Source organism: Meles meles, chromosome 20 (genome assembly GCF_922984935.1).
Source record: "Meles meles chromosome 20, mMelMel3.1 paternal haplotype, whole genome shotgun sequence".
NCBI classification, from domain to species: Eukaryota; Metazoa; Chordata; class Mammalia; order Carnivora; family Mustelidae; genus Meles; species Meles meles.
Window position 1 is genome coordinate 3,463,530 of NC_060085.1, and position 27,500 is coordinate 3,491,029.

The 27,500-nt window shown below is 53.6% G+C and overlaps 1 protein-coding gene across 13 annotated transcripts in view; it reads left to right on the forward strand.

The window, feature by feature from the left end:
- The window catches only part of KDM4B (lysine demethylase 4B), a 132,377-nt gene that overhangs the window by 9,378 nt on the left and 95,499 nt on the right, over window positions 1-27,500 (forward strand). For 10 of the 13 annotated variants that reach the window (XM_045990412.1, XM_045990418.1, XM_045990419.1 and 7 more), the window contains exon 2: window positions 24,692-24,782. The exons of 1 other annotated variant lie outside the window; for it this stretch is intronic. The gene's annotated coding sequence lies outside the window, so the exon portion shown is untranslated. Of the gene's footprint in view, window positions 1-13,563; window positions 13,702-23,679; window positions 23,713-24,691; window positions 24,783-27,500 lie in introns of those variants that run through there. 2 more of the 13 variants (XM_045990415.1, XM_045990413.1) reach the window with 2 other exon arrangements.

Here is a 27,500-nt window from a genome sequence, read left to right on the forward strand (position 1 = left end):
GCCTCCGTCCCTGCCCAGGTGTTTTCCCACCCACCCCTCTCAGTTAAAGCGGTCAGTGGGTGCCCCCTTGCCCTCCAGGGGGAGTGGCCTCACCATCCTGGGAGATCCCAAAATGCAGCTGGGCTCACTGGAGAGGAGTGAGGGCCTGGAGGGGAGTGAATTTGCAGCAGCACACCGCCGGACAGCTGCACCCCCTCCCACGTGCCTGGCCGGTGCCTTCCCTGTGGGGACAGTGCTGCCCACCTGCGTGTGTGTGCCCTTCTGCCCCCCCCCCCCCCAGGCAGAGGACACCTGTCAGCCCCGGGAGTCCCAGGCCCATGTGAACACTCCCCGAATGTCAGGCGACAAAGTTGGTCCCGCGCCTCACGCCATATACAAAATCTCCAGAAGGCTCAGGGACCTGAATGTGAGACGTGAAAAGACATGTTTTCCTAAGGCAGCGCCCTCCAGTAAAGAGGCAAAGCAAGGCCCTTGTGTAAGTGCAGTTTTTACAGTAGTTACGCCGGAAGGTAAAAGGAAACAGATGAAATTAATTCGATTAATGTATTTTTATTGAGCCCCGTGTACCTAAAATGTTCGTGTTTTAACATGTGATCACAGTGAAAATAGTCATGGAGTTGTTTTATGCTCCTTTGTGTGGTGTTCCTACGGAGTCTTCAGCGCGGTCGCTCAGTGCTGGCACCCCCGGGCTGGTTCTTTGGGGTGGGGGGCCCCCCTCCGTCCCTGGATGAGCTGAGCACCGGGATGGCGTTGGGGACGCTGGCTGTGGGGGTGCCTGGCGCTTAGTGGAGACTGGGCCCTTCCTCCCGCCTCCTGTTTCTGCCCGCCTTCCTGGGTGGGTCAGAGTTTCTGGAGCTCTGCGAGCCTCTAGCTGGAGAGACAAGACAGAGCCGACAGAAACCGGCTGTGGCCTCTGAGGTGTGCGAGGGCAGGGCGGTGACCGCTGCAAGGGGGTGCGGCCAAGGGAAAGGCCAAGGGAAAGCCCTTTGTGGGGGCCCACGGGAGGCCCTGAGCCTTTCATGGAGGCGGTAGAAATCAAGCCAGCATTTGGAGGAGGAGGCGGCTGTGGGCCTGACCCAGAGGTCAGGACGGCCTGCCTCGGGGAGGGCAGGGGCTGAGCCCCGGAGGGCCCCGTTTTGGGGTGCTGTAGGGAAGTGGAAACAGCCGGACTCCGGGCTCTTTGAGGGGCCATGGCTGAGCCAGCCTGCGGTGCTGCCTCTCCCTCTGGGCTGTTGGGCCCCATGGCCATGGTCCCGACCCTTCCGGTGCAGCCCCACAAGGCCGCCTCTCACGTTTTACAGGAACAGAAAACCCTCGTCCCTGCTGTGAAGGCCGATGAGTCCCCGTGGCTGAGCCCAGGGCCAGGCCTGTGTGGCAGGGATGTGGGCTGTGCTGGGGAGCTGGGCGCTTAGCGCTCCAGCTGCTTCTGGTAAGGCCTGGCGGGAGCCTGGAATGAGCAGCCAGAACGTGTACCCACGGGGCCAGCCCCGCTGCCCCGGGTCTGTGTTGTTATCTCCAAGACGGCCACAGCGAAGGTCTCCACTGAGTCGCGTCGGCACCTGCGGATCCCTTCATGGAATAGTTCCTGCCCCAGGGCTGTGCTCCCAGGGGACGCTGGGTGGTCGCCACGAGCCGGGGGTTGCTGCTGAGGCCCCCACGGTGCCCAGGACGGCCCCACAGAGAGCGACAGGCCCAGCCTCGTGAGCCTTTAGGCGATCGCAGTAACAGGTTTCCCCTGCGCGTCTGTCTCTCCTCGCCCGCGAATCGAGGTATCGCCACCAGAGTTTCTAAAACCACTTTCCATTCCAGAGTCGCCCGTGGTTTTCCCACCGCTCTTCCGTAGTTCTGCCGGGAAGGGAGCTCAGGAGCAGTCAAGGTTATTAGAAGGCGCCTTGAAAATAAGTTTGTTTTTTCTTGCTCTGGAGCTTCTTTATTTTAATGGGGCAGGTGGGAGGGTTTGGCGGAGGATTCATGGACCAGGAAGCAAGGGCCCTGTTCCCCAGGGACGCGGGACTGGAGGCAGCCAGGCCAGAACTCGGAGTCCTGTGGCCTGTTCCACACGCCTCGTTGGATTTTCCCCTCCAGTGAACTTGGGGCTGCCATAAAAATGAGCTTGGAGCCGCCAGCCTGGAAAACCGGCGTCCTGGGCTGAGTGGTGCTGCCCAGGCCGGTCTGAGGGCTCAGGGCGAGCACGTGGATTTTGCAGAGCAGCCCTGGGGGTTGGCATCTTGGTGAGGCTTTGTGTCCCTCGGCTGCCACGTGTCCTTGGCGCGGCCCCCACAACACGAGGCACTGGGAGCTGCCGCCTTGGGGTTCCAGCATCTGCTCCTTGAGGCCCCAGGTCTCCCTGTATTAATTAACTTGGCCTTTAACCAAAAGAAGGCCTGGGAACGTTGGGGTCAGCCGAGTCCCATGGCCGTGTTCCTAACGAGCCTGCCGGAGGGGTCTTTTATTACAAACGTAACTCATCTCCACGGTAGAAAGCTCAGCAGTGCCGTTGAGACAAAACCCAAAGAGACGAGGCGTTCTCTAGTCCCTGGGAGCATCTGATGTGTGCGCCTGTCCCAGTGGACTTCTGGAGAACTGTCTGTGCTCCTGGGGTCCGGCAGTCAGTTCGGGGCTCATGGGACATCCTGCTTGCCCTGAGGCCTGAGGCGGTAGCTGGGGAGGCCGGTGTCCTCCCGGTGGTGGGTAGGGGTGCCCGGTGCCTGAGATACCGCCAGTGCTCTGGTGAACCAGGCCGGCGAGAGCATCCAGTCCCCAGGCCAGAGCTGTCCCTGGGGACTTGGACTGGCCCGTGGAGGAGGGGCCTGGTGGGGCTTCTCTGGCAACCGCCAGAACTCTCTGCCCTTGGCCTCTGTATGTCTGCGTTTGGGATTTCCACCCTGGGTGTGGAACAGCCCCACGGCATAAGAGAGAGCCTCCCCAGCTCTGATTGGTCCCCCAAATACCGGCCTTGCATGCTGAGGCGCACGCCTCCCCCCTTGCTGGCTCCCACATGAGGCTGGCCTGGAGCCCTGGTGGCTGTGGGACCTGGAAAGGGGCCTGGCTGGGGGGGGTCCCATAGCCGCCCCCACCGTGTCCAGGAATCCCTAACAGTCCAGGTGCTCAGGAAGACCTCTTCCCGGGGATTTTGGGGCGGACCAGCATCTCGTCCTCCAGACTTGGTTGAGGTCTCCAGTCAGTGCTGAGAATGGGACCCCAGCTCCCAGACTGCTCTGCCCCTGACCTGGGGTGAACGGCGCTGCCTCTCTGGGCCTTGGCACCCGCACATACTCTCCTCGCTAGAGGTAGATGGGTGAGGTGCGGTGAGGAGCATTCAGCAACAGTGGGAGCTTCAGTGCTTAGGACAAGCTGACTCCTCCAGCCTCAACTTTGTAGGAGATAACAGAGGCACACCGCAGTCCTGGCGGCCTGCCAGACGTCTCCATGCTTTTCTGTGGAGCCAGCAAGGAAGAGATGGCCCCTGGGTGCTGAAGCAAGGGAGTGATTTGACTGGGAGGGGAAGGGGTGATGGTGCTTGAACTGGGTGGACAGGAATCCGCTCCCAGGAGGGGACATTCGAGCCGAGAGCTGAATGACTAGGAGGTGCCAACCTTGAGGAGATCTGGAACAGGAAGTTCCACGTGGAAGAACAAATAGTGCATGCAAAGGTCCTGAGGCAGAAATGAGCTTGGCCTGTTTGAGGGTTGGAAGGAGTCCCATGTAGCTGGAACACGATGAGCTGGCAGGAGAGCAGGAGGCCCTGAGGTTCGGAGAGGCCAGGCCAAGTGGCCCCTCAGGCCGCAGGGAGCCAGACCCCATTAAAGCGGGGGGGAAGCCTGGGGAGGGGATGGTGAAGGCAGAGATTGATGTGTTTTCAGACACCCCTCTGGTGGCTGTTGGGAGTGAAAGGCAGGGAACGCCAGCAGTCATCCAGGGTCCTGACCCCAGGAGCCGTGACAGTGGCTCTGAAGAAGGTGGTCTGGTCTGAGGGGAAGGAGGACTGGATTGGGGAGGGGGGGCGGATATGGAGGCAGCAGACCAGTGAGGCCACAGGAGAGGATTGGATGTGTGGGGGAAAAGGAATCAGTGCTGACTCCCAGGTTGGAACAGCTGATTTCAACCCTGGCTCCATTCTTTCTCCCAGCTGTGTGACCTTGGGCAAGTCACTTGCCCTCTCTGGGCCTCATCTTCCTTATTGGTGATACATAACATAAAGGTGCCTACCTGAGTTGTGATTGGAGGAGTTTGTAGATGGGGAACAATTGGCACAGTGCTTCAGGTGTGGGCCTGTCTCCGTGTGGATGCTGGGCCCAGAATGGAAGGCACTGGGGGGCACTGGTTCTTCGTTCTCCCAGGATGACCGGGCAAGGTTGGGCCATATGAGCTCATCCTGTTGGTTGTGTCAGCCAGTCTTCCCTAGCTTTATTGTTCTCCCTTTTAAATCTTTTTAAGATTTTATTTATTTGAGAGAGTGAGCGAGTGAGAGAGCACAGACCACGGGGAGTGGGGGAGGGAGAGGCAGGCTCCCCGCTGAGTGGGGAGCCTGACGTGGGGCTCCAACCCAGGACCCTGGGATCATGACCCGAGCTGAAGGCAGACGCTCAGCTGACTGGGCCCCACAGGCGCCCTACATTTTCTTGTTGAGAAAGACTTGAGACCTTGGTGCGAGAGAGATCGTTTTTCACCTGGAAATGGGGGCTCTGAAAAGGAGGAACCTCCCGCAGAAGGCAGGACTCCAAAAGCTTCGCAGAAATTCCCTGCCCGTGAGCAGTTCAGGGTTCTGCTCTGGAATGCTCTGGAATGTGGCTGGGTCCTGGCAGGACTGCTTGAATCGGCTGAAGGAGAGATGCGGTGTGGGACGTGAGAGCCTGGTGGGGCAGAGCTCGTTTTAGAGATGGGGCGTGTAAGGCAGAGCTTACACGCTGCGTGGAATACATTATTCAAGGTGGCATTTAGACCATTCCGCGTCTCTTCGGGGTCTGTGTTGTGAAAACACTCGGGCAGCTCCGGCGGCCTCTCTGGTTGCTGTTTGGGGAGCATTATCAGGCAGAAGGGGGGCAGTCTTGATGACGGTGCGGTTTGAAGGGTGTTCGTAAGTCTGGATGGAGAAGGCCCTTGTTGGTGGCTGTCACTGTGTTGGTTCCGTGTATTTTGTATTTTAAGCTTTTTATTATGGAGACTTGGAACACATACAGGGGTAGACAGAATAGGGTGAAGAACCCGCTTGTCCCTCTCACCCAGCCCCAAACCATCAACCCATGTGACAGTGTGCCCTTCCATCACGCCATCCATATGAAATATCTTAAATGTTTTTTTGAACTTTATATTTTTCAAGAGTTAGACTCCCAAGAAGTTGCAAAAATGGTACAAAGAGGGGCTCCTGGGTGGCTCAGTTAAGCATCTGACTTTGGCTTAGGTCCTGATCCCTGGGGTCCTGGGATCGAGCCCTGCATCAGGCTCCCTGTTTGGCAGGAAGGCTGCTTCTCCTTCTCCCACTCCCCCTGCTTATGTTCCCTCTCTCGCTGTCTCTCTCTCTGTCAAATAAATAAAAAAATCTTAAAAAAAAAAAAAAAAGGTACGGGGTGCCTGGGTGGCTCAGTGGGTTAAAGCTTCTGCCTTCGGCTCAGGTCATGCTCTCAGGGTCCTGGGATCGAACCCCGCTTCAGGCTCTCTGCTCAGCAGGGAGCCTGCTTCCCCCTCTCTCTCTGCCTGCCTCTCTGCCTACTTGTGATCTCTCTCTCTGTCAAATAAATAAATGAAAATCTTTTAAAAAAGAATGGTACAAAGAGATCCCATATACTTTTCACCCATCTTCCCTCAGTGGTGACAATTTATTATAACCACAGTCCATTGTCAAGACTAGGAAATTGACATCGGCATAATATATCCCGGGCCTGACTGGGATTCTACCCAGTCGTGCACTCACTGTTTTGTACATCTGAGCGACATCAGCTGGAGGATTTGTATAACCCCCTTCACACTCGAGATACAGAGCTGTCCCGTCCACACGAACGAGCCTGCTTGTGCTTCCCCTTCGGAGTTCCTCCCCGCCCCCCCCCCCCCCCCGCCCCCCGCGTGCCTGCGGCCATTGATCTATTCTTCTCTATAATCTAGTCATTTCGAGAACGTTACGGGATCATACATCATGTGTCGCTTTTGGGGATCCAAGTCGGTGCCTGCATCAGTCGTCCGTTGCTTTTTATCGCTCGGCTTTCCATGCCCATTTTATTTTATAATCCTCCGTATTTCTGTCAGTGAGTGGTGTTGTCAGTGTCTCATCTTTCTTTCCCGACTTGAGCCACCGGAATCTTTTCTTCCTCGCTCGGTCTGCCTAAAGGTTCGTGAATTTTGTTGATCTTTTCGTGGAACTGACTCTTGCATTAGTTGGTTTTCTCTTATTCTGTTAGTTTCTGCTCTGGTCTTTATTATTTCCTTCTTACTGATTGCTTTAGGTTTGGTTTGGTACAAGTTTCGATTGTTTTTTTTTTTTAAAGATTTTATTTTATTTATTTGACAGAGAGAGAGATCACAAGTAGGCAGAGAAGCAGGCAGAGAGAGAGGAGGAAGCAGGCTCCCCGCGGAGCAGAGAGCCCGACGCGGGGCACGATCCCAGGACCCTGAGATCATGACCTGAGCCGAAGGCAGCGGCTTAATCCACTGGGCCACCCAGGCGCCCCACAAGATTCGATTGTTGATTTGCGAGGTCTCTTCTGTTCCTACCGGCAGCTGTGACTTTCCCCCGAAGCCCTGCTTCGTTGTGTCCTGTCAAGTTTTGGTTTAGTTTGTCTTCATATTCATTTACCTCCAAGTGTTCTCTAATTTCGCTTGTGATTTCTTCTTTTACCCATCGGTTATTTGAGAGTTTCTTTTGGCGGGGGTGGGGAGCGTCTGGGTGGCGCAGTCACTTAAGCCTCCGGACTCTTGGTTTCAGCTCAGGTCGTGATCTCAGGGTTGTGGGATCAAACCCCGTTTCAGGCTCTTGAGGTCAGCGGGGAGTCGGCCTGGCTTTCTCTCCCTCTCTCTTTGCTGCACACACGTGTGCTTTCTCTCTCAAATAAGTAAATCTTAAGAAAAAGAGGGGTGTGTTTTTAAAATTTCCACCCATTTGTAAATTCGCACATTTCTTTCTGTTACTGATTTCTAATTTTTGCTGTGGTCAGAGAAGCTACTTTCTATGATTTGAATTCTTGTTAATTTAAATGAGGCTTGTTTTATCATCTAACATATGGTCTGTCTTGGAGAACGTTTCATCTGTATTGAGAAGAAAGTATATTTTGCGGCTCTTCGGCGGGTTCTCTGCACATGGCTGCTGGAGTAGTGCTGCTCGCGACGTCTCTTTCTTTGTTGTTCCTGCCCGCCTGTTTGACCCATTGCCGAAATGGGGTACTGTGGTCTCCAACCATTTTTCTTGAGTTGTCTGTTTCTCCCTTTCTTTCTTTCTTTTTTTTAAAAATTATTTATTTATTTATTTGACAGAGAGAGATCGCAAGTAGGCAGAGGCAGGCAGAGAGAGGGGGGAGTAGGCTCCCCGCTGAGCAGGGAGCCGGATGCGGGGCTTGATCCCAGGACCCCGAGATCATGACCTGAGCCGGAGGCAGAGGCTTAACCTGCTGAGCCACCCAGGCGCCCCTTTCCCTTCATTTCTGTCAGTTTTTGCTTCATGTATTTGGGATGTGTTATTAGGTGCGCACAAGTTGATAATTGTTACATCTTCCTGAGGGATTGGGCCTCGTAGCATTATAAAATGTCCATCGAACATTTTTGTTTTACAGCAGGCTTGTGTGGTATCAGTAAAGCATTCTCACAGTCGCTGTCTGCGCGCCATACTTTCCCCATCCTTTCGTTTGCAAGCTGCTTATATCTTTGAGTCTGAAGAGTGTCTCCTGTAGGGGCACCTGGGTGGCTCAGTGGGTTAAAGCCTCTGCCTTCGGCTCAGGTCATGATCCCAAGGTCCTGGGATCGAGCCCCGCATCAGGCTCTCTGCTGCGCAGGGAGCCGCTTCCTCCTCTCTCTCTGCCTGCCTCTCTGCCTAGTTGTGATCTCTCTGTCAAATAAATAAAATATTAAAAAAAAAAAAGAGTGTCTCCTGTAGATAATGTAGAGTTGAGTCACATTTTGTTTTTGTTTTTTCCACTTTGACAGCCTCCTTTTGTAAAGTTTTTATTTAAATTCCAGTTAGGGGTGCCTGGGTGGCTCAGTGGGTTAAGTGTCTGCTTTCAGCTCAGGTCATGATGCCAGAGTCCCGGGATCGAGTCCCACATCGGGCTCCCATTTCCACGGGGAGTCTGCTTCTCCCTCTGACCTTCTCCCTCTGTTGTGCTCTCTCTCACTCTCTCTCTCTCTCAAATAAATAAATAAAATCGTTAAAAAATAATAATAAAAAAATAAGAAATAAGTTCCAGTCAGTTAACATGCAGTGTAGTGTTAGTGTCGGGCTAGAATTTCGTGATTGGACACTTGCCTGTGTACCCAGTGTTGACCACAAGTACATTTTTAACCTCCATCCCCTGTTTCAGTCAAGCCCCCTGCCCACATCCCGCTGGTAACCCGTCATGTTTTCTCTGTAGTGAAGAGTCTGCTTCTTGGGAGCGCCTGGGTGGCTCAGTCGGTTAAGCCTTTGCCTTCGGCTCAGGTCATGATGCCGGAGTCCTGGGGTGGAGCCCCGCATCGGGCTCCCTGCTCAGTGGGGAGCCTGCTTCTCCCTCTGCCCCTCCCCCTGCTCGTGGTCTTTCAAGGAAATAACTAAAATCGTAAAAAGTTTGTTTCTTGGTTTGCCTTTCTCCCTTTTCCCTTTGCTCACTTGTTTTGTTTCCTAAATCGCACATATGGGTGAAAGTATTTGGTATTTGTCCTTCTCTGACTTATTTCACGTAGCAGAAGACACTCTGACTGTGTCCATGTTGCCAACCACAGCATTTCATTCTTTTTCGTGGCTGAATAATACTCCACCGTTGTGATAGACCACCTCTTCTTTATCTGTTCATCAGTGGATGGACGCGTGGGCTGTTCCCGTAGTTTTGCTGTTGTTGATCGTGCTAACATCGGGGTTCACGTATCCCCGCAAATCAGTACTTTTGTATTCACTGGGGAAATACCTAGTTCTGTTTTCAACTTCCGGAGGCACCTCCATACCGTTTCCCAGAGCGGCGCCGCCGTTTGCGTTCCCGCCTGCAGTGGCGAGGCTCCCCTTTCTCCACTCCTGGCCAACACGGTTGTTGTCTGCGTTGCTGGTTTGAGCTCTCCTGGCAGCTGCGAGGTGGCAGCTCATCGCAGTTTTGATTTGCGTCTCCCTGACGGTAAGTGGCGATAAGCATCTTTTCGGGTGTCTGTTGGCCATCCGGATGTTGTCTTTGGAAGAACGTCTGTGGATGGCTTCTGCCAAGTTTGGGATTCGATTATTCATTTTTTGGGGGTGTTGAGTTTAATGTGTTCTTTATATATTTTGGATGCTAAGCGTGTGTTGGATCTATCATTCGTGAATATCTTCTCCCATTCCCTAGGTTGTCTTTTGGTTTCGTTGGTCGTTTCCTTTGCTGCAAGGAGGCTTTTTAATTTTATTTATTTTTGGAAAGATTTTATATGTTTGTTTTCAGAGGGAGCGAGAGGCCGCACATATGCGTGCGTACCTGTGTGGAGGGGGAGGGGCGGAGGGAGAGAAGCGGACTCCCTGCTGGGTGGGGACCTGGTGTGGGACTCGGTCTCACGACCCTGAGATCATGACCTGAGCTGAAATCAAGAGTCAGATGCTCAACCTACTGAGCCACCCAGTTGCCCCGAAGCTTTTTATTTTGATGAAATCCCAATAGTTTTATTTTTGCTTTTGCTTCGCTTGCCTTTGGAGATGTGTCTCGTATGAAGTTGCTTTGGCCGATGTCAGAGAGGTTATTACCTGTGTTCTCCTCCGGGATTTTTATGGTTTCATGTATCACATTGGGGCCTTTCATCCATTTTGAGTTTGTGTGTGTGTGTGTGTGTGTGTGTGTGTGTGTGGGAGACTGGTCCAGTGTCACTCTCCAGCGTGTGGACGTCCGGTTTTCCACACCATTTGTGGTAGACACTGCCTTTCCGCTTGGTTGAAGATTAGTCGACCGTATGCTTCTGGGTTCATTTCTGGGTGTTCTGTTCTGTTGATCTGTGTGTGTTTTTGCGCCGGTACCATACTGTTTTGATCACTACTGCCTTGTAATAGAACTTGAAGTCTGGAATTGTGATCCCACCAGCTCTGGCTTCCTTTTTCAACATTCCTTTGGCTGTACGAGGTCTTTTGTGGTTCCACACAGATTGTAGGATTGTGTGTTCTAGCTCTGTGTAAAACGCTGTTGGCATTTTGATCGGGATGGCCTTAAACGTGTAGATTGCTTTGGGTGCTGTAAACATTTTAACAGTGTTTGTTCTCCAGTCCAGGAGCATGGAATGTCTTTCTGTTTGTGTCATCCTCAATTTCTTCCATAAGTATTCTGTAGTTTCGGAGTACAGTATTTTACCTCTTTGGTTAGGGTTATTCCTAGGTATCTTACTATTTTGCATGCAGTTGTAAATGGATGGGTCCCCTAATTTCTCTTTCTGCTGCTTCATTGTTGGCGGTTAGAAGCGCAACAGATTCCTGTACCTTGATTTTTGTATCTTGCAGCTGTACTGAATTCATGGATCAGTTCTAGCAACTTTTTGGTGGAGTCTTTTGAGTTTTCCTTTTTAAAAATTTTCTTAAAAAGAGTTTATTCATTTGAGAGAGAGAGAGAGAGAATGAGTGGTGGGGAGGGGCTGAAGGAGAGGGAGAAGCAGGCTCCCCACTGAGCAGAGAGCCCGATGCGGGGCTCGATCCCAGGACCCAGGTATCATGACCTGAGCCCAAGGCAGACGCGTAACGACTGAGCCCCCCAGGGGCTCCTCCGTCCACGTGGCATGTCATTATTGATACAGTTGGATTTACAGCTGTGATTTTCCTTTTGTTTTTTTGTCTCCTGCCTTTGGTTCCTTTCCTTTGCTGCCGCCTTTTGCATTAAGTGCGTATTTTCTAGTGTAATGTTTTAATGCCGTTAATGATTTTTGCGCTGCATTTTTTCAAGTACCTTCCAGTGTCCACTCTAGGTCTTACATGCTTCTTAACTTACCAGAATTTCCAGTATTATTGGAGGCAGATCTATGCTGACTGCCGTTGAACTGAGGTTGCTGGGGCTTAAGGTCACGCGATCAGTGACAGAGCTTGGGTATTTCAACGCCACTCGCGCGTCGGGCTGTGTGCATTGCGCCCGGCTCTTGCCCAGACTCCCTGCTTGGTGAGATGAGCGCATCCCAGCCTCTTAGGGTTGCTGTGCCTGAAGGTGTTTGTCTCAGGCTCGGGCTTAGGAGGGCCTCGACTCTCTGCCATCACCCTGCATGTGTTTTGGCCTCTTCTCCCTTGTCCCATCTTAGCTGACTGGTCTGTGGCTCTGATCCTGTCCCTGGATTCCGGATCTGGGTCAGCAGGTCACGCCCACTCGCAGGCGGGTAGGTCCTCGGTCTTTAAGGCTGCCTGGTACTCAGCCTAGCGACCGACCTGGGAAGGCTGGCAAGAGGGTGGGGGGGTTTGTGACCTGCTCGTTAACCGACCCCTTTTGTGAGAGCCTAGGGGTGCAGCCTGCAAGGCTGTGTCAGGATGGGGGACCAGGGGTGGCCGATGTGGGAGGCCTTGGCGCTCTGGATGGATTCCGTGGAAGCTTCAGAACAGCATCAAAGCCGCGATCAATCTTCCGGGAGCTCTGATGTGTTCATTTTCTGCCTTGGTACTTTTTTTTTTTTTCTTTTTAGTAGCGGCTTTATGAAGTAGAATTCCCATGCCATACATTTCCCTCTTTTAGAGTGTACCATTCTGTGGTCGTTAGTACATCTCCAGGGGGTGTACCGATCACCACCGTGCGGTTCCAGAACTTTTCCACCACCCGACAAGGATAGTGTGTACCCCGTACCTTTCAAATAGTCCTGCCGTATTTCCCGTCCATGGAGGAGACTGTTCTGGGTATATCACATGCGTGGACTCACACCCTGCATGGTTGTCTGTGTCTGGTTCCCTCCCTGAGCATCGTGGGCTCGGGATCCGTCCCCAGGGCGGTGCATGGGGGCGCCTCGCTCCTGCTGGCGGCCGGGAACGTGTGTGTGGGAGCATGGACCACGTTTTGTGTGTCCGCTCACCCACCGATGTGCACTTGAATGCTTTCCCCTGTTTGGCCACTGTGACTAATGCCTGTAATGCAGAATCCAGACGCTCGGGTGGCGGGTTTCGCGTGCTCGCTTGTCTTCATCTCTCTTCGGTGGATGCCTTGGAGTGGAATTGCTGCTCATAGGGAGACTCCATGTAACACTCGAAGAAACTGCCAGATTGTTTCCCTACGTGGCTGCACGGTTTTTGCAGTCCCACGGGCGGTACCCCAAGGCCCCAGTCGGGCTAGGCATTTTAAGTTTGAATTAGGTGGCTCGCGGCTACTGTCATCCTGCTGGAGATGGCGTCATCGCGGGGTGCTTTGCCTCTTTCCCCTGAGACTGGGTCCTTTCTACACGGAGGGACCAGCTGATTGGGCTGCCGGGGTACAGGACGTCCGGGTGTCAGGCCCCACTCTCGAGGGGGGCTCTAGTGTTGTTACGACATCAGAGTGAGTATTAGCACTGAAGAGAAGTCTGTGCGAATGACCAGTGTCCCCAGTCCCCAGAGATAACCGTGCCTGGTGTCTTGGCCGAGGCTCTCCTGGTCATTGACTGTGTACGCCTCCATTTTTGTAGGGACGTGGATGCTTTTCTCTTTGGGTTACATGTGCTTTTTTCTCTTTAAAACCACGCTGCAGTGAACATCCTCGCTGCTGGTTCTTAGAGGGGAGATTGAGTGAGTGGAGACGCTTGGCGCACAGAGGCCTTTTCTGTCTTGAGACACATGAGTCGGTTGCCCATGGAAGGCGGTTGGGGCAGAGGCTCCCAGGGTGGCTGGCGGCTCCCATCATACGGGGCACAGCCCCAGCTTCGGTCTGTCCTTTAACTGTCACCTTCCTCGTTGCCGCTTCTTTTTTTTTTTTTTTTTTTTTGAATTGCCAGTTCGTAGCCTTGGCCCATCCATAAACCTGGGGGTTTATATTTTCTCTTGACTTACAACAGGATTTCTCAAACGATTTGCTGCCTTTGAACCAGGCCATTCTCTGGGCGGAGGGAGGGGGTCCAAGGCGCCGTGGGGGCTGAGCGGCATCCTTGGTGCCCACCCTCGATGTCAGGAGCCCTCCACCCCCTGTATGACGGCCACAGACGTCCCCAGACGTTGTCCATTGTGCCCTGGGGGCCGGATGGCTCTGGCAGAGAAGCGTGTTTTGGAGCATCCTTTCCTGCATTAGGGCTCTTAGCGCCCTTTGTGTCGCCTGTTTTTGTTTTTTCTCAGTTTCTCATTTATCTTTCAGCTTTATTTTCAATGTGTTGGTACATAGAATGTCTTCAAGTCTATTGCCAAATTCTTCTTTTAAAGCTCCTGGTCTTGTGACCTCCTTGGAGAGCTCTGCTCCACCTCCCCCCGCCCTGCCAAGATTGTAAAAGCTCTGGCCTGTATTCTCCTGCTTGCACTCTTAGGGCGTTCATAAGGACTGCCGTCCAGAAGCGGCGGGCGGGAGGAGAGCTGTGTGCTTTCCACGCGTCTCCCCGCTGGTCCGCGTGGGCTGGTGAGCCACATAGAGCGCGGCTGCCCCGTGGCTGGCTCTGTGGTCTCAGGTAAGTCACCCCACCCCCCCCGCCTCAGTTTCCTCATCTGTGAAATGGGCTCTGACGACAGGACCTGCTTCCTGGGGCTGATCGGACATGCCAGGCGTTTAGAGCTGTGCCCGTGTGTGGGTTTACCCGCCTGGGCATGAGCTCTGTGGGAGGGCCCAGAGCGGACTCTAGAGGGAGGGCGGCATTCAGGGAGGCTGGTAAACCTGCGCAGACTCACCAGGAGACTCACCGGGGCCGCAAGGGAGGAGCAATTCATCTCTGAGCCATAACCTGTATTCCTAGGTGCTGCCGGGCCCTGGCCCCTCCCAGAGCCAATCCACCTCCCAGAGTGGATTGTAGGGGACACTGGCAGAGACCCAGGAAGACCATTTTGTTACCAGTCATGGTTCTGAATGCCGAATTATGGCACGTCTGAGACCTGTACATCTGGATAAAGAATGGACGCGTGTTTTGAGCATCTGCCAGGCCCCTGGCCTTTTGCAGGGAGCTAGGTTGGGGGTCCCAAGGATGCTGGCGTCCGCCCCCGTCTCGGTGTGGCTTCAGCCCCTTGCCCGTGGCTGTGGGCCAGGGGGACAGGTGGCCTTTGCCCATGCTGCTTCCCTGACCCTGTGGAGCCAAGTGAAGATGGAGGTGGGCTGGCTTGTCCCTGACGCTCCAGAGCAGGCGCTGGCAGCCGTGCCCATGGCCCTCCTGGGCTCCCTGGCCTTCCGTCCAAGCTGCCCCTCCTATTTTTACTTCCCCAGTCCAAGCACTTCCTTTTCATCATCTGTAATTCAGGTGTTTGGAGACCTAACTTCAGGTCTATAGAGAAGTTGTAAGACCAGTTCTGGGTGCGCTTCTCCTGCTTGCTGGAGCGCTGACGGTTTGCTCGTCCGCTCCCCTCCTTTGTGCGCGCTCTGCATTTTTCCTGAGCTGTTTCAGAGGTCTGCCCCTTCCCCTCCAAATACTTCAGGGTTTGGTCCTTCCAGACAAGGGATGCTCTTAGCAAATGAGTCAAATCAGGAAACTAATTCTCAGAATCCGCAACAGAGAGTCCAGGCTCGCACCGCGTGTTCGGTTGTCCGGCTGCTTTCATTTCTTTCAGTGTGGAACAGTTCCCGAGGCTGTGTTCGGAGTTCATGACTTTGACGTTTGGGAGAGGACAGGCTGGTGATTCTGCAGGGTGTCCCTCAGTGTGGGCTTGTCTGATGGTTTCACGCCGTTACACACTTCTGGCAGGAACATCCTGGAAGTGACCTTGCATCCTTCCTAGCATCTAGTATCCGGAGGCTCCTGGTGTCAGCTTGTTCCATTTCTGGTGATATTAACCTCCATGACTTGGTTTCTCTACTCTGAAGGGGTAGGGACTATTGTCTGATCTGTATTTAGTAAGTAGATTCTGGCCGGGAAGAAGCCTGAGACCATGTGGGTGGGACTCCTTTTTGTTCCTCCGGAGATAGGTGTTTTTATTTTATTTAAGAGTTTATTTATTTATTTGAGAGAGAGAGTGAGTGAGTACAAGAGGGGAGAAGGTCAGAGGGAGAAGCAGATTCCCCACGGAGCTGGGAGCCCAATACGGGACTCGATCCCGCGACTCCGGCATCACAACCTGAGCTGAAGGCAGTGCCTAATGGACTGAGCCACTCGGGCGCCCCTCCTTTTGCATTTGTTAATTGGCATTCTGCTGTAAGGACCAGCTGCTCTCTCTTCTTCCCTGTTTTTTTTTTTTTTTTAAGATTTTATTTATTTATTTGACAGACAGAGATCACAAGTAGGCAGAGAGGCACGCAGAGAGAGAGGAGGAAGCAGGCTCCTCGCGGAGCAGAGAGCCTGGTGGGGCTCGATCCCAGGACCCTGAGATCATGACCTGAGCCGAAGGCAGAGGCTTAACCCACTGAGCCACCCAGGTGCCCCGGACTCTTGGACTCTTACCTGACAGTAGGTTATAATTCAGTGCTAACATTATGTGTTTGGTTGCTCCAGTGGTCCCAAATGTATTCGGATGGAGAGCCGCGTCATGCTGGCTCCTTGTGTCTTTCAACACGTCCTCGCCACTCCCAGGGTGCTTCCTAACTTTGAAACACAGCGAGTATGCCAGGCTTCTCCTGTACTCTTCCTGCCGCTTGCTCTGGGTTGACCACTTCTCCAGCGAGCCTTGGTTCTTCTTGTGGACAATGGCACTTATTTATTTATTTAAAAGATTCTTTTTATTTATTTGACAGACAGAGATCACAAGTAGGCCGAGAGACAGGCAGAGAGAGAGAGAGGGGAAAGCAGGCTCCCCGCCGAGCAGAGAGCCCGATGCGGGGCTCGATCCCATGATCCTGGGATCACGACCTGAGCTGAAGGCAGAGGCCTTAACCCACTGCGCCACCCAGGTGCCCCGACAATGGAATTTAGAAACCAAGATCTCGGTGTTCACTGTGCTCATTGCCACTGGGGTGTCTTTGCTTCTGGGCCCTCTTGTTGGCTGCAGCTGGGAGTAAACCCACACGTGCATATATTTAGTGTTCCTGTGTGCGTGTGTGTATATCACACACACACACACGCTTAGACATTTCTGCTTCTGGTCATCCGCGTATACGCACTGCGACCCGTGAGTTCACACTGCTACTTCCCAGTCCCAGTCTCCCACACGGGCTCCGTGCGGGCTTCCCCCTTCCTTGTTTATAACTCCCTCTCTGTCAGCAGAACCCACCTCATCACCAAGAGTAGAAGACGCCTGCGGAGGAGAAGTTAATATTTTGTTGTATCTTTATTTCCAGGGCAGTTGGTTCCAAAATCGTGTTTCAGAGCGGGCTGGGTTAGTTCTTCCTTTTCTTCTTTACTGTGGTTCTATTATTACCTGGAATATGGTCTATTTTAATTATCTCTGTTCTGTATTTGTTGTTGAATTCCCCTCCCCCCCATCAGCTCTCATTGATTTCGTTCATTCATTCAGTAGGTGGGATGTTAGCATGGTTCCAAGTCCAAGTGCACTGAGGCATCTGGAGAAAAGTGTCCTCGCTCCTTCCTGCAGGGAACAATCTCACGAGTCCTCGGCTGCTTTTCCTATGGCTCCACATTTTTCACATGAAGGGTGGCATCGTGGGGATCGCTCTTAAAATTTACTCTTTTTTTCTGAAGGACGAATCCTGGAAGCCACCTCACCTGACCATAGCCATGTCCTCTTCTGCACGGTGTCCGCAGTGGGGCTCAGCAGTTAACCCAGCCTCTGCTGTGCAGGGGCACTGAGGTGGTTTCCAGGGTCTCGCAGGTGTAAATGGTGCTGCAGCGAATGCCCTTGTGTATTAGGTGTTTTCGTATTCTTGGAAGAATGTCTTCAGGGTGGATTTCTAGCAGTGAGATTGCTGGGTCAAAAGTTAAGTGTCAGTGTGTTTTGTCTGCATCTGCCCAGTCCCCTTCCAGAGGGTGGTGTGGGTTTACTCCTGTCGGCCCTGTGGGATGACAGGTCTGGTCCCCACAGCCTCAACCAGCAGGATGTGCTGTTCTATTTAAAATTATCTGCCAGTCTGAGAGATGTGAGAAGTGGGGTCTCAGTGTGGTTTTTAATTAGCATTTCTGGAATGAGGAGTGAGGCTGAGCCATGTTTAACATGTCTGGGGCCATTTTTATATATTTTCTGTGAACTGCCTGTTCATACTTTTCACCCTTTTTTCAACTGGATTTACTCACCTCCCCCAACTTTTATTTATTTATTTTATTTGAAAGATTTTATTTATTTATTTGACAGAGACAGGGTGAGAACACAAGCAGGGGGAACCGTAGAGGGAGAGAGAGAAGCAGGGTCTCTGAGGAGCAGGGAGCCCGATGTGGCGCTCAGTCCCAGGACCCTGGGTTCATGATCTGAGCTGGAGGCAGATGCTTGACTGACTGAGCCACCCAGGTGCCCCCTGCAACGTTTAAAAATTTATTAAACATTAGGGAGATGAGCCCTCAATGGTCTGTTTGTAAATATTTGCTTGGAGTTTCCCAGTTGCATTTTGACTCTTTTTAAAAAAGATTTGTTGATTTATTTTAGAGAGAGGGATTGAGAGAGCGCGTGAGCACAGTGAGAGCCAGAGGGAGAGAGAATCTCAAGCAGACTCCACACTGAGTGCTGAGCCTGCGGCCAGGCTAAAGCTCACAGCCCTGAGATCATGACCTGACCTGAAATCAAGAGTCAGCGGCTTGACTGACTGAGCCACCCAGGTGCCCCTGCAATGGGATATTTTAATGTTTTGGGTTTTTTTCCCCTGGGGTGGGGGTGGGTTTTTTTTTTTCCCCCCCGAAGAAGTGTGTGTGTTTTATTAGGTTTTTTTTTTAATATTTTATTTATTTGACAGAGAGAAATCACAACTAGGCAGAGAGGCAGGCAGAGAGAGAAGAGGAAGCAGGATAATTTTTGATATAGTCAAGTTTATGTTATGGATCTTTCTTTTTTTTTACTGCCTCTGGATTTGGAGTGCTAATTGGAAAACCCTTTTCGTATGCTGAATTGGAGGGGAATTCACCCTGTTTTTTTCCAGTACTCCTATGGTCACATGCTTTCCAAGTAGACCCCTCCTCCATTTGGAGCTCATTCTTGCTGGTGGTGTGAGGTAGGGGTCCAACTGTCTTTTCCCAGATTGTTGCCTGCTTGTCCAGGCGCCGTGGGTTGAAAGCCCATCCTTGTTCAGTGCCGTGAGGCGCCACTCTTGTCTCCCTCCCTCCCTGATCTGTGGCCCCCAGCCGCTTGGAGGAGGTCGCCATTGAGAAAGACTTGCCTACTCCTTCCTTTCCAACATGCGAAGTGTGGGCTGTGTGGCCTGCAGACCCAGGCACCTTGCTTCGAGGCATCTTAGGGTTCACAACACCTAGGTGGGACTGTCCCCAGGCTCGGGGCTCCCTCCAAAGTCTTTATTTACCCCGCACCCTCCTCCTCCTCTGCCAGGCGCCAAGTTGTTGGCAGCCCTTGGGGCTCCAGATCCTGCGAAGGAAGGTCCTACAGAGGAGTCTGGGTGGATGGGTGGGTTGTGTGTCCCAGACATAAAGGCCTAAGGGCTGCTGGCTGGAAGGAGGCGGGGGTTTTCTATAAAAGAAGTGTTGCCAGATTGCCCTTCTGGGCCATCCTGCATGGCCGCTGGGAGGATGGTGAGGGCACTTCACCACCCCGTGTCTTCAGATTGGCCTCCTTTGCCTGCATGAACCACTTTGATGACCAGGCCCCGAACACCTGCCATTGGTTGAGGGCGTATGGTGTGCCAGGGAGTCCTTTAAGCCCTTCTGTCACTTGCCTCATGTAGCCCCCCACGATCGCATGAGTAGGGCATTAACATGGTGACCCCACTTTACAGATGAGGAAACTGATGCCCAGAAGGTAGGAACTTGGCCCAGGTCGCAAGACTGGAGCTGGGCCCAAGTCTCTGGAGCCGGGGCTTGTCCCCCTGACCCCTCCGTGCTCTCCAGGGAGAAAGCCTGAGAGAGCATAGAAGGACATGGCATTGCTGTGACGAGTGTAATCCTCACAGTGGTATGGCTCTGTCACCTCAGTGACAGGCCCCAGCTGCCCTGTCATCACTTTCTCGGGAGTTTGGGTTCTTTCTTTTCTCCCTTGCCCTGTCGCTGTGGTGTCGAGCATCTTCTCATGTCCCCGTCGCCTGTTTATCTTCTTCGGAGAAACGCCCCTTCAGATCTTTCATCTGTTTGCAGATCTGGTGGTCTTTCTGTTGTTGATCCTTAAGAGTTCTTTGTATGTTCTGGATACAAGTCCCTGATTCGATAGAAGATCCGCAGATACCGTCACCCATTCCCTGGGTGGTCTTCCCTTTCCTGACCGTGTCCTTCGAAGCACGCAGTCTAATTTCTCTGTTCTTTCTTTTTTGCTTGTGCTATTGATGCGGCATCGAGAAACCATTGCCTGACCCATGGTCAGCAAGCTGCATTCGAGTGTTATCTCCTCTGCGAGTCTTACAGTTGTAGCTCCTGAGTTTAAGTGTGTGATCCTTTTGAGCTGAGTTGCATGTGGTGTGAGGTAGGGGTCCGGCTTCATTTCTTTTTCCCGTGGGTATCCCGTTGTTGAAAAGACCGTTCTTTCCCCGTGGAATGGTCTGGGCAGCCTCCTTGAAAATCACTTGGCTTCTCAAGGGTGGGTTTATTTCTGGGCTGATGTCAGCTCTCTTGCACTAATTTCCATGTCCATCTTTTTGCTGGTTCCACACTGTCTTGCTTACTGTGGTTCTGTCACTGTGAGTCCAATCTGGTCTCGGGAGTGGGCATTGAGGAAAATGATGTGGTTCTTCCCAGGCAACGAGACCAGACCCTTCTTAGTCGGGATCCAGACAGCCTGGGGTGCCCGCCACTTCCCTAGCGGAGCCCTCGCGACTTCTGCAGTGGGATTGCGGCGTCCGTAAGGAGATGGGGGATTTGGTGAGCTATTTGTGAATAAGAGGCTCCTTTGCCAGTATGCAGAGATTGACAAAATACGTCTCTTTTTCATCGCTTTCAAGCAGGAAGGATCGGAAACTTGACTTCAGCAGGCTGGTCTTTACTGGGTCCTGAAACTCGATGGTAGTGTGGTGTCAGCTTGCTTTTTCTTTTCTTATCAGTTTGGATCTCTTTACAGCCACTCTCCTCTTCCAGCTAAACCCTGCTGCGCGGCGAGCTTCACAGGACAGCGGTAAAGTTGGCTTTTTGCTGCTGCTGCTGCTGCTCTTTTTTTTTTTTTTTGAGTTTTTATTTTGGAATAATTTTAGACTTATTGAAATGTTACAAAGACAGTCCAGAGAGTTCTCGGGTCCTTTTCAGCCACCTCCCTGTGTTAGCATCTAGCATAACTGGAGAAGAATGACCCAAAGTAAACAAGAGCATGGAGGAATAGTATTTAGCATTTCTTCGGATTCCCCTACTGGTCACACGCACGGCCCTTTTCTGCCCCCAAGCCCTGTCCAGGATCCTGTCACGCATCTAGTTTCAAGTCGCCCCTGGTTCCTCCGGGCTGGGACTGTTTCTCGGTCTTTTCTGGTCGTTTGTGACCTCGACGCTTTTGGAGAGCAGAGGTCAGGGATTTTGCGGAATGTCCCTCCACTTGGCTCTGTCCGGTGTTTTCTTGGGATCAGAGGCAGGTGGCGCAGTTTGGGGCCGGCCGCCTTCTCCATGAAGGATGTTGGCGTGTCTCTCTGCTGGTGATGTCAGGCTCGATCCCATGGTTATGGAGGAGCTGGCCAGGAGCCTCCACTGGAAAGTTACGAATTTTCCCTTTGGGGACTGTGCACATACCTTATTTCTTCTCAAACTTTTGCCTGTCCCTTGCGGCGCCCGTCTGTGGGTCTTCCCTGCCGTAGCTGTTACTGTGAGGCTCACTCCGCGACTTTCTGGCGGCCTCGCTGCTTCTCCATATTCCGATTAGAGTTCCTTTGTGGAAGAGGGCAGTCCCTGCTCCCTCGTTTATGGTGTGCTTTTCATTTTGCGTCGGTGAAGACTTAGGTGTATTTGTTATATCCTGGGGCATATGGTCTAGTACAATCACGATTTATTCTGTTTCCTGAATTGTCCTTGCTTTGGTCATTGGACATGCCTTCTTGGGGGTCCCGTGTCCGTCCTTCATGACCGCATCCCCTGGGAAGGGTTGCCCCTGGGGGCCTGTGGCTGTTGAAGAGCAGGCAGACAGTAAGCCCTTCTGGGTCGGGTCGCTGTGTGAGTAGGGTGAGGGCTCCTTTCCCGTCTGGCCCGGAGGCCGCCCGCTCAGCTCTCTGCCTCTCAGAACCCATGTGCAGCTCCAGGGCGAGAGTGGGCAGTGTGGTCTAGTGGGGGCCAGCCCTCCGAGCCCACCCCGAGGGGAGTGGGGAGCTGAGAGCTGATAGGGCCAGGGGACTGGACTACCTCACCCAGGGTGGGGAGGCCAAGCCTGCGGGGTCCCCGGAGATGCGACCAGCTGGTGGCGATTCCTAATGGCGCGGCCTTTAGGTACAGCTGGCTCGTCCCCTGTTTCCTGCTGCTGCTGCTTCCTGGCCCCACCTGCCTGCCCTTTGCAGAGGCCGCTTTGCACACTGCTTCAGCGCCTGGCTGCTCGCAGTGGGCACGTTGGAACAACTACATCTTCTAATGGCCAGATTGAGCCTCTTCAAGAGAGAAAATGGTCAGACTGTGCCTTTTAGGGGCCTCGATGTCTGATGTCTCAGGCCGTCACTGGAGGCTCTCACCTTGCTGCAACCGGACTCCCCTCCCGGGTTCTATTCTTAGCGCCCCAGATTTCCCGGGACCCACAGTGAGGTCAGCGGCTGGGCCGGGCCAGCCTGGGCAATGGGAGGCATCAAACCCAGCCTGCCTGGGCCTTTTTCTTTTGTTTTCTTTTTAAAAATTACTGAGACTTTATTTGAAAACAAAAAAGAAAAACCATTTTGGATTTGCAAAGAAATTGAGGATGTTACCCCCCACCCCCCGGCCCCCACTGAATCTCCGCTGGGCTCTTCCATTGGGCTGGGACCCTGTCGCAGTTAATGGACCCGTGTCGATACACTCTCAGTAAGCAAAGTTGCGATTTATTCCGATTTCCTCAGTTTCCCTCAGTGTCCCTTTTCCATCCCAGGACCCTGTCCCAGGCTCCCACGTGACAGAGTCGTCACGTGTCCTTGGGCTGCTCCGGGCTGGGACTGTTTCTCAGACTTCCCTGGTTTTTGGTGCCCCTTGACGGTGGCGTGGGGGACGGGGCAGGGGTTTGGTAGGAAACCCCTCCCCTGGATTTGTCTGGGGCTTTTCTCATGGTGAGACCTGGTGGGGGATGGGTTTGGGAAGGAAGACTCCTGAGTCAAGTGTCCTTCTCCTGACGCCATCTCAGGGGATGGCTTGTCACTGCAGACGTTGGTCTTGGTCCCCTGGCTGAGGTGGTCAGTCAGGTGTCACCCTGCGAAGTCATTCTTCCCAGTTTCCATGGTGTTCTATTTGGGGGGAAGTCACCGTGCCTGGTCCACACTTCGGGGCCCTTTGATCCCTCAGCTCCAGACTGCTTTTTGCCCAGTGGGCCTGTGGCCGTGTCTGAGGCCAGGCCCTGGCATCCCAGAGCCGCCTGGGTGGGTGGCAACCAGCCGTGGAGGCGGGTGAATCTCGCCCCTTGTCCACTGTGGACGTGGGTCAGGGTGGACAGAGGCCTCACTTCGGGCTCTGGCCCAGGAATTGGGGTCAGTGCTCTTGGCCCCCAGAGCGTGAGGGCCGAAGGACCCATGGCATTGGTGGCCCGGCAGCCCTGGGGGGCAGCAGACTGAGGTCTGTCCAGCTGAGAAGCCCAGGCCCTGGGCGGTCTCTCTGTCTTTCCGGCCATGTGCTGGTAGGGGCGGCCCGTGCCCGGCGTGGGAACAGCCCCCACAGGGACAGTTCTGAGTGATGAGGGAGACCCGGGATCCCATCAACACTGGAGCGAAAGGTGGAGGCCTGCAGTTCGCTGGAGCCTGTGCCGTCCGTGGGCACGGAAAGACCCCTCAGCCCCCCTGAAATGCAGGAAATGCACCTCGAAGCTGCCACGTTAGTCTCCCTGTGCTGTTGGAACCAACCGTAGACTTAGTGACTTAAAACAGTGCCCAGTGATGAGCTCGGATCTGGAGGCCAGAAGCCGGACCTGGGTCTCCCTGGGTGGCTACTCTCAGGGGGGTGGGCAGGGCGGGCTCCCCCTGGAGGCTCCGGGCGGCATCGCATTCCCTGCCTGATGGCCCCTTCCTCCGCCTGCGCTGTGTGTCCTAGTGACGTCTGCTGGTGTTGTCGTCTCTTTCTCTGACTCTGAGCCTCCTGCTTCACTCTTGTGGGGACATGGGGCCTCCTAGATAATCCGGGATCCTCTTCCCATCTCGGGGTCCTTCACTTAATCCCCCCTGCAGAGTCCCTTTTGTTGCGGCAGGGGGCGTGTCCACAGGTGGACTTAGGACCTGGACATCTTGGGGCCTGTGACTGCCAGCCACAGCTCCTGGAAGCTTCCCCCGTCCTCACTTCCTCAGGCTTCCGCCTTGCCCGCAGCAACCGCACCGGTGGGAGATCTTGGCTCAGGAGCCGTCGGGAGAGGCCGCAGTGGTTCACCCCGCCCGGAAGGTGTGTGCAGCCCGAGGTCCAGCAATCCCGCAGCTTGCTGTTGTTCAGACCGGGGCCTGACCTTTTAAAAGCCAGTGAGATCGGTTTAATGGGGTCATGCCCAGGAATTTTAAAAACCAGAGAAAAATAAGAGTAAATTCCAGCCTACATTGCATGCCGTGAGGGGTGTGGGTGAAGCTTGTGTTATGTGGAGAAAGTGTGCGAAAGTGCATTTAATGAAGCCACAGCCCGCGGGGGGAGCTGCCCTGCCCAGGGAACGGACCGTGGGGGACACTGGTGTCCTGGATGGCAGGCTCGTGAAGGCACAGAGTGGGGGTGGGGCTGCGGAGCGGTGGGGGCAGGGAGGGTGGGAGGGTCAAGGTAGTGGCCACAGCCTGGACCGTCAAGGGTCTTGGGGTTACACCCAAGGTCGGGAGTCTTTTCCTGCGTCCATTCAATCAGTGTTGGGGGTCTCTATGCCCAGCTGCAGAGTCGATGGCTGGGACCCTGCCCCCCGTGGGATCTTGGCTCTGTGCAGCCCCTGCTCTGCTCTCTCCACGTGCTCTCCGTCTGCTGGGGGCACGGGTGGTGGCCGCTGGGCATTGGTGTTGTCCCTGTGACTCTCCTCCTCGGAGGGGTGCCTTTCTGACTGTGGGGGTTTGGAGGAAGCGGAACTTCTCATAAACCTCTCAGAGGCTGCCCGTACTTTAAGGTTTCCAGAAGCTTCTTTGGTTTAATTTGATTGTTTCGAGGAGCCTCTCACTTCCTCTGCTACTGATTTTTAGGAGCTGAGCTTAAAATGGGCAGTCACGGGAGGACTTTAATGGGGAAGTGCTTATAGCTATGGATTTTTAGTGCTCTTGCAAATCGGCAAGGAATTGGAAGCATCTAAGTAAAGGCGATATCCTTGGGCTACGCACATCTGTGCAGAGTGGAATCAGGACTTAAGGGTTAAACGTGCGGTTAGTTTAGTTAATCGTGCTTTTATTTTGCATTTTAGGAACCGTCACCATTGCTGGGACCTGATAAGGAACCCGTGCCAGTTTCTGGGGTACCTCTCCTCACGGCCTTGGCTACACCCAGTCTTCGAAGTAAGTTCTCGGGCCCCTGGGCCCAGGTGGCTGCAGGAGAGCTGGGCGCTGCCGGCCACAGCCCCTCCCAGGCCTGCCCACGCCCTGCTGGGAGACGGTGGCTCCCATTTGGTCCCGAGTTTACAGGTGTCCAGGGTCCAGGCCGAGGAGCCTAGAAAGCCCGTCTGGGGTTTGTTCTGCGGGCTGTTTCTTCTCCAGTCCACGTGTTCATATTGGACTCTGGTCCTTCAGCGTCTGATGCCTGGGCCACACTTGACGTTGTGCATTTTGGGGGATGCTGGGATCACCCAGCTCGAGCGGCCTCATTTGTGTCACGCGGAACAGGTGGACAGTGCTTCTGGGCTCATCGAAGGGCATATTCACCCCGTCCCCGTGCCCTACAGGAAATGGTGACCCGTCACAGTGGAGTGGTGACTGGGAGCTTTAGGAATGGAGAATATGGGGCGCCTGGCTGGCTCAGATGGTGGGGCGCCTGGGTGGCTCAGATGGCTAAGCGTCTGCCTTCGGCTCAGGTCATGATCTCAGGGTCCTGGGATCGAGTCCTGCATCAGGCTCCTCGCTGGGTGGGGAGCCTGCTTCTCCCTCTGCCCTGTTCCCCCTGCTTGTGTGTGCTCGCTCGCTCCCTCTCTGATACATAAAATCTTAAAAAAAAAAAGAATGGAGAATTGTTTTTGAAATACCTTTGAAAGAATCCTGTTGCCCAGGGGCTCTGGGCTTTAAAGCTTTCTACTTCCTCCAGTACTTCTCTTTTTTTGTTTTTTAAAAGATTTTATTTATTTGTCAGAGAGAGAGAGTGCATACACACAGGCGGGGGGAGCAGCAGGCAGAGGGGGAAGCAGGCTCCCCACTGCGCAGGGACCCTGATGTGGGACTTGATCCCAGGACCCTGGGATCATGACCTGAGCTGAAGGCAGACACTTAGTCGACTGAGCCCCCCAGGTGCCCCCACTCCCTGTACTTTCCTAAAAATAGGGGATGGAGAGTTTTAAAGAGGTGGCCTCTGATGGTGGTTCAAGGCTGTGCCGTATAAGAAGACAGGGCACGGCCTAATCACCTCCCAGCTCACATCCTCGGAGCAGGGTTGAGGGGGTGGCAGTGACCTGCGTGGAGGATTGGTCAGTGGGGATGAGCAGTCCTGTGTGCTCCCCGCCATCGCACGTTGGCTGTTCCCAGCGGTCTGAGAATCGTGTTCAGGGTTGATCTCCAAGGTCATAAGGTCGATAGGACTAAGCATGGGCTGGATTGTGGCTTTCTCTGTTTCGCTCTGATTTTGGAATTCGGGGAAATGGGCAGTGGGATCAGGTGCTCCTTTAAAAGGGGTGAAGTAGAGGTTTTGTTTCTTACAGGGTAAACTTTGGGTGTCTGGTTCTGAGGTCAGCAAACTGGTCTACAGACCAATCTGGCCCACTGCTTGTTTCTGTAAATAAAGTTTTATCAGCATACAGCGTTCATTGACATGTCGTCTCTGTCAGCTTCCTCCTCACGATGGTAGAACGGAATGAGCAGTTGTGACAGAGACAGTGTGACCTGCCAAGGCAAGAGTGTTTACTGTGCGGTCCTGTTGAGAAAAGGTGCACCGTCCTTAACCTGGGCTCACTCGTTGCTCGCGGGGGCTGGGTGATTTGGAAATGGTTTCTTCTGTCTCCTAAGATACTGATTGCTTTTACCCTTCAAAGTTGTGCTTCATTGTGGGGCGCCTGGGTGCTCAGTGGGTTAAAGCCTCTGCCTTTAGCTCAGGTCATGATCCCAGCGTCCTGGGATCGAGCCCCGCAACGGGCTCTCTGCTTAGTGGGGAGCCTGCTCCCCCCCACCACCGCCCCCGCCTGCCTCTCTGTCTACTCGTGATCTCTGTTGAATAAATAAATAAAAAATCTTAAAAAAAAAAAAAAAAGTTGTGCTTTGTTATAAGGCAACCAGATCTCTAGAACTTGCCTGTCCTCTTTGCACCCAGATCAGTGGGACACGTTCTGTGAGCGTAGCTTCCCCATGTGGCTAGATTAACCTTTAGTGGCCCCTTGCTGCGTTCATCCTGACCTGTCCTCTCCTGCAGTCGGTCCTTTCTACAGCTGAAGAAACGGGGCGCCATGACTGGAAGGTGTGAGAAGGTTCGGCCCGGCAGGTCCCCAGTAGGTTGCTGTGGACTCTGTAAAAAAAAAAATTCATTCTTACGCAGATGTAATTCGCATATCATAATAGTCACCCTTTATGGGGCGCCTGGGGGCTCAGTGGTTTGAGCCTCTGCCCTCAGCTCAGGTCATGATCCCAGCGTCCTGGGATCGAGCCCCACATCGGGCTCTCTGCTCAGCGGGGAGCCTGCTTCCTCCTCTCTCTCTCTGCCTGCCTCTCTGCCTACTTGAGATCTCTGTCTGTCAAATAAATAAATAAAATCTTAAAAAAATAGTCACCCTTTAAAGTATACAGTTCAGTGATTTTTAGTATGTTTGCACAGATCTGCGACCGTCACCACCACCTAATTCCAGAATATTTGATCACCCCGAGAAACTTGGCATCTTGTAATGTACAGGAAGCAGTCACCCCCCACCCCCCGTGGCCCCCATCCCGTCCGTGGAGGAGCCCGTCACACACGTGCACTCACAGCCCCTGTGGCCTTCTGTGTCTGTGTTGTGGACTTGGGGTCTGTCCCCGGGGCTGCGCGTGCGAGCACCTCGCTCTTGCTCACGGCCGTGGGACGTGTGCGTGTGGGGGCCCCGCTCTGTG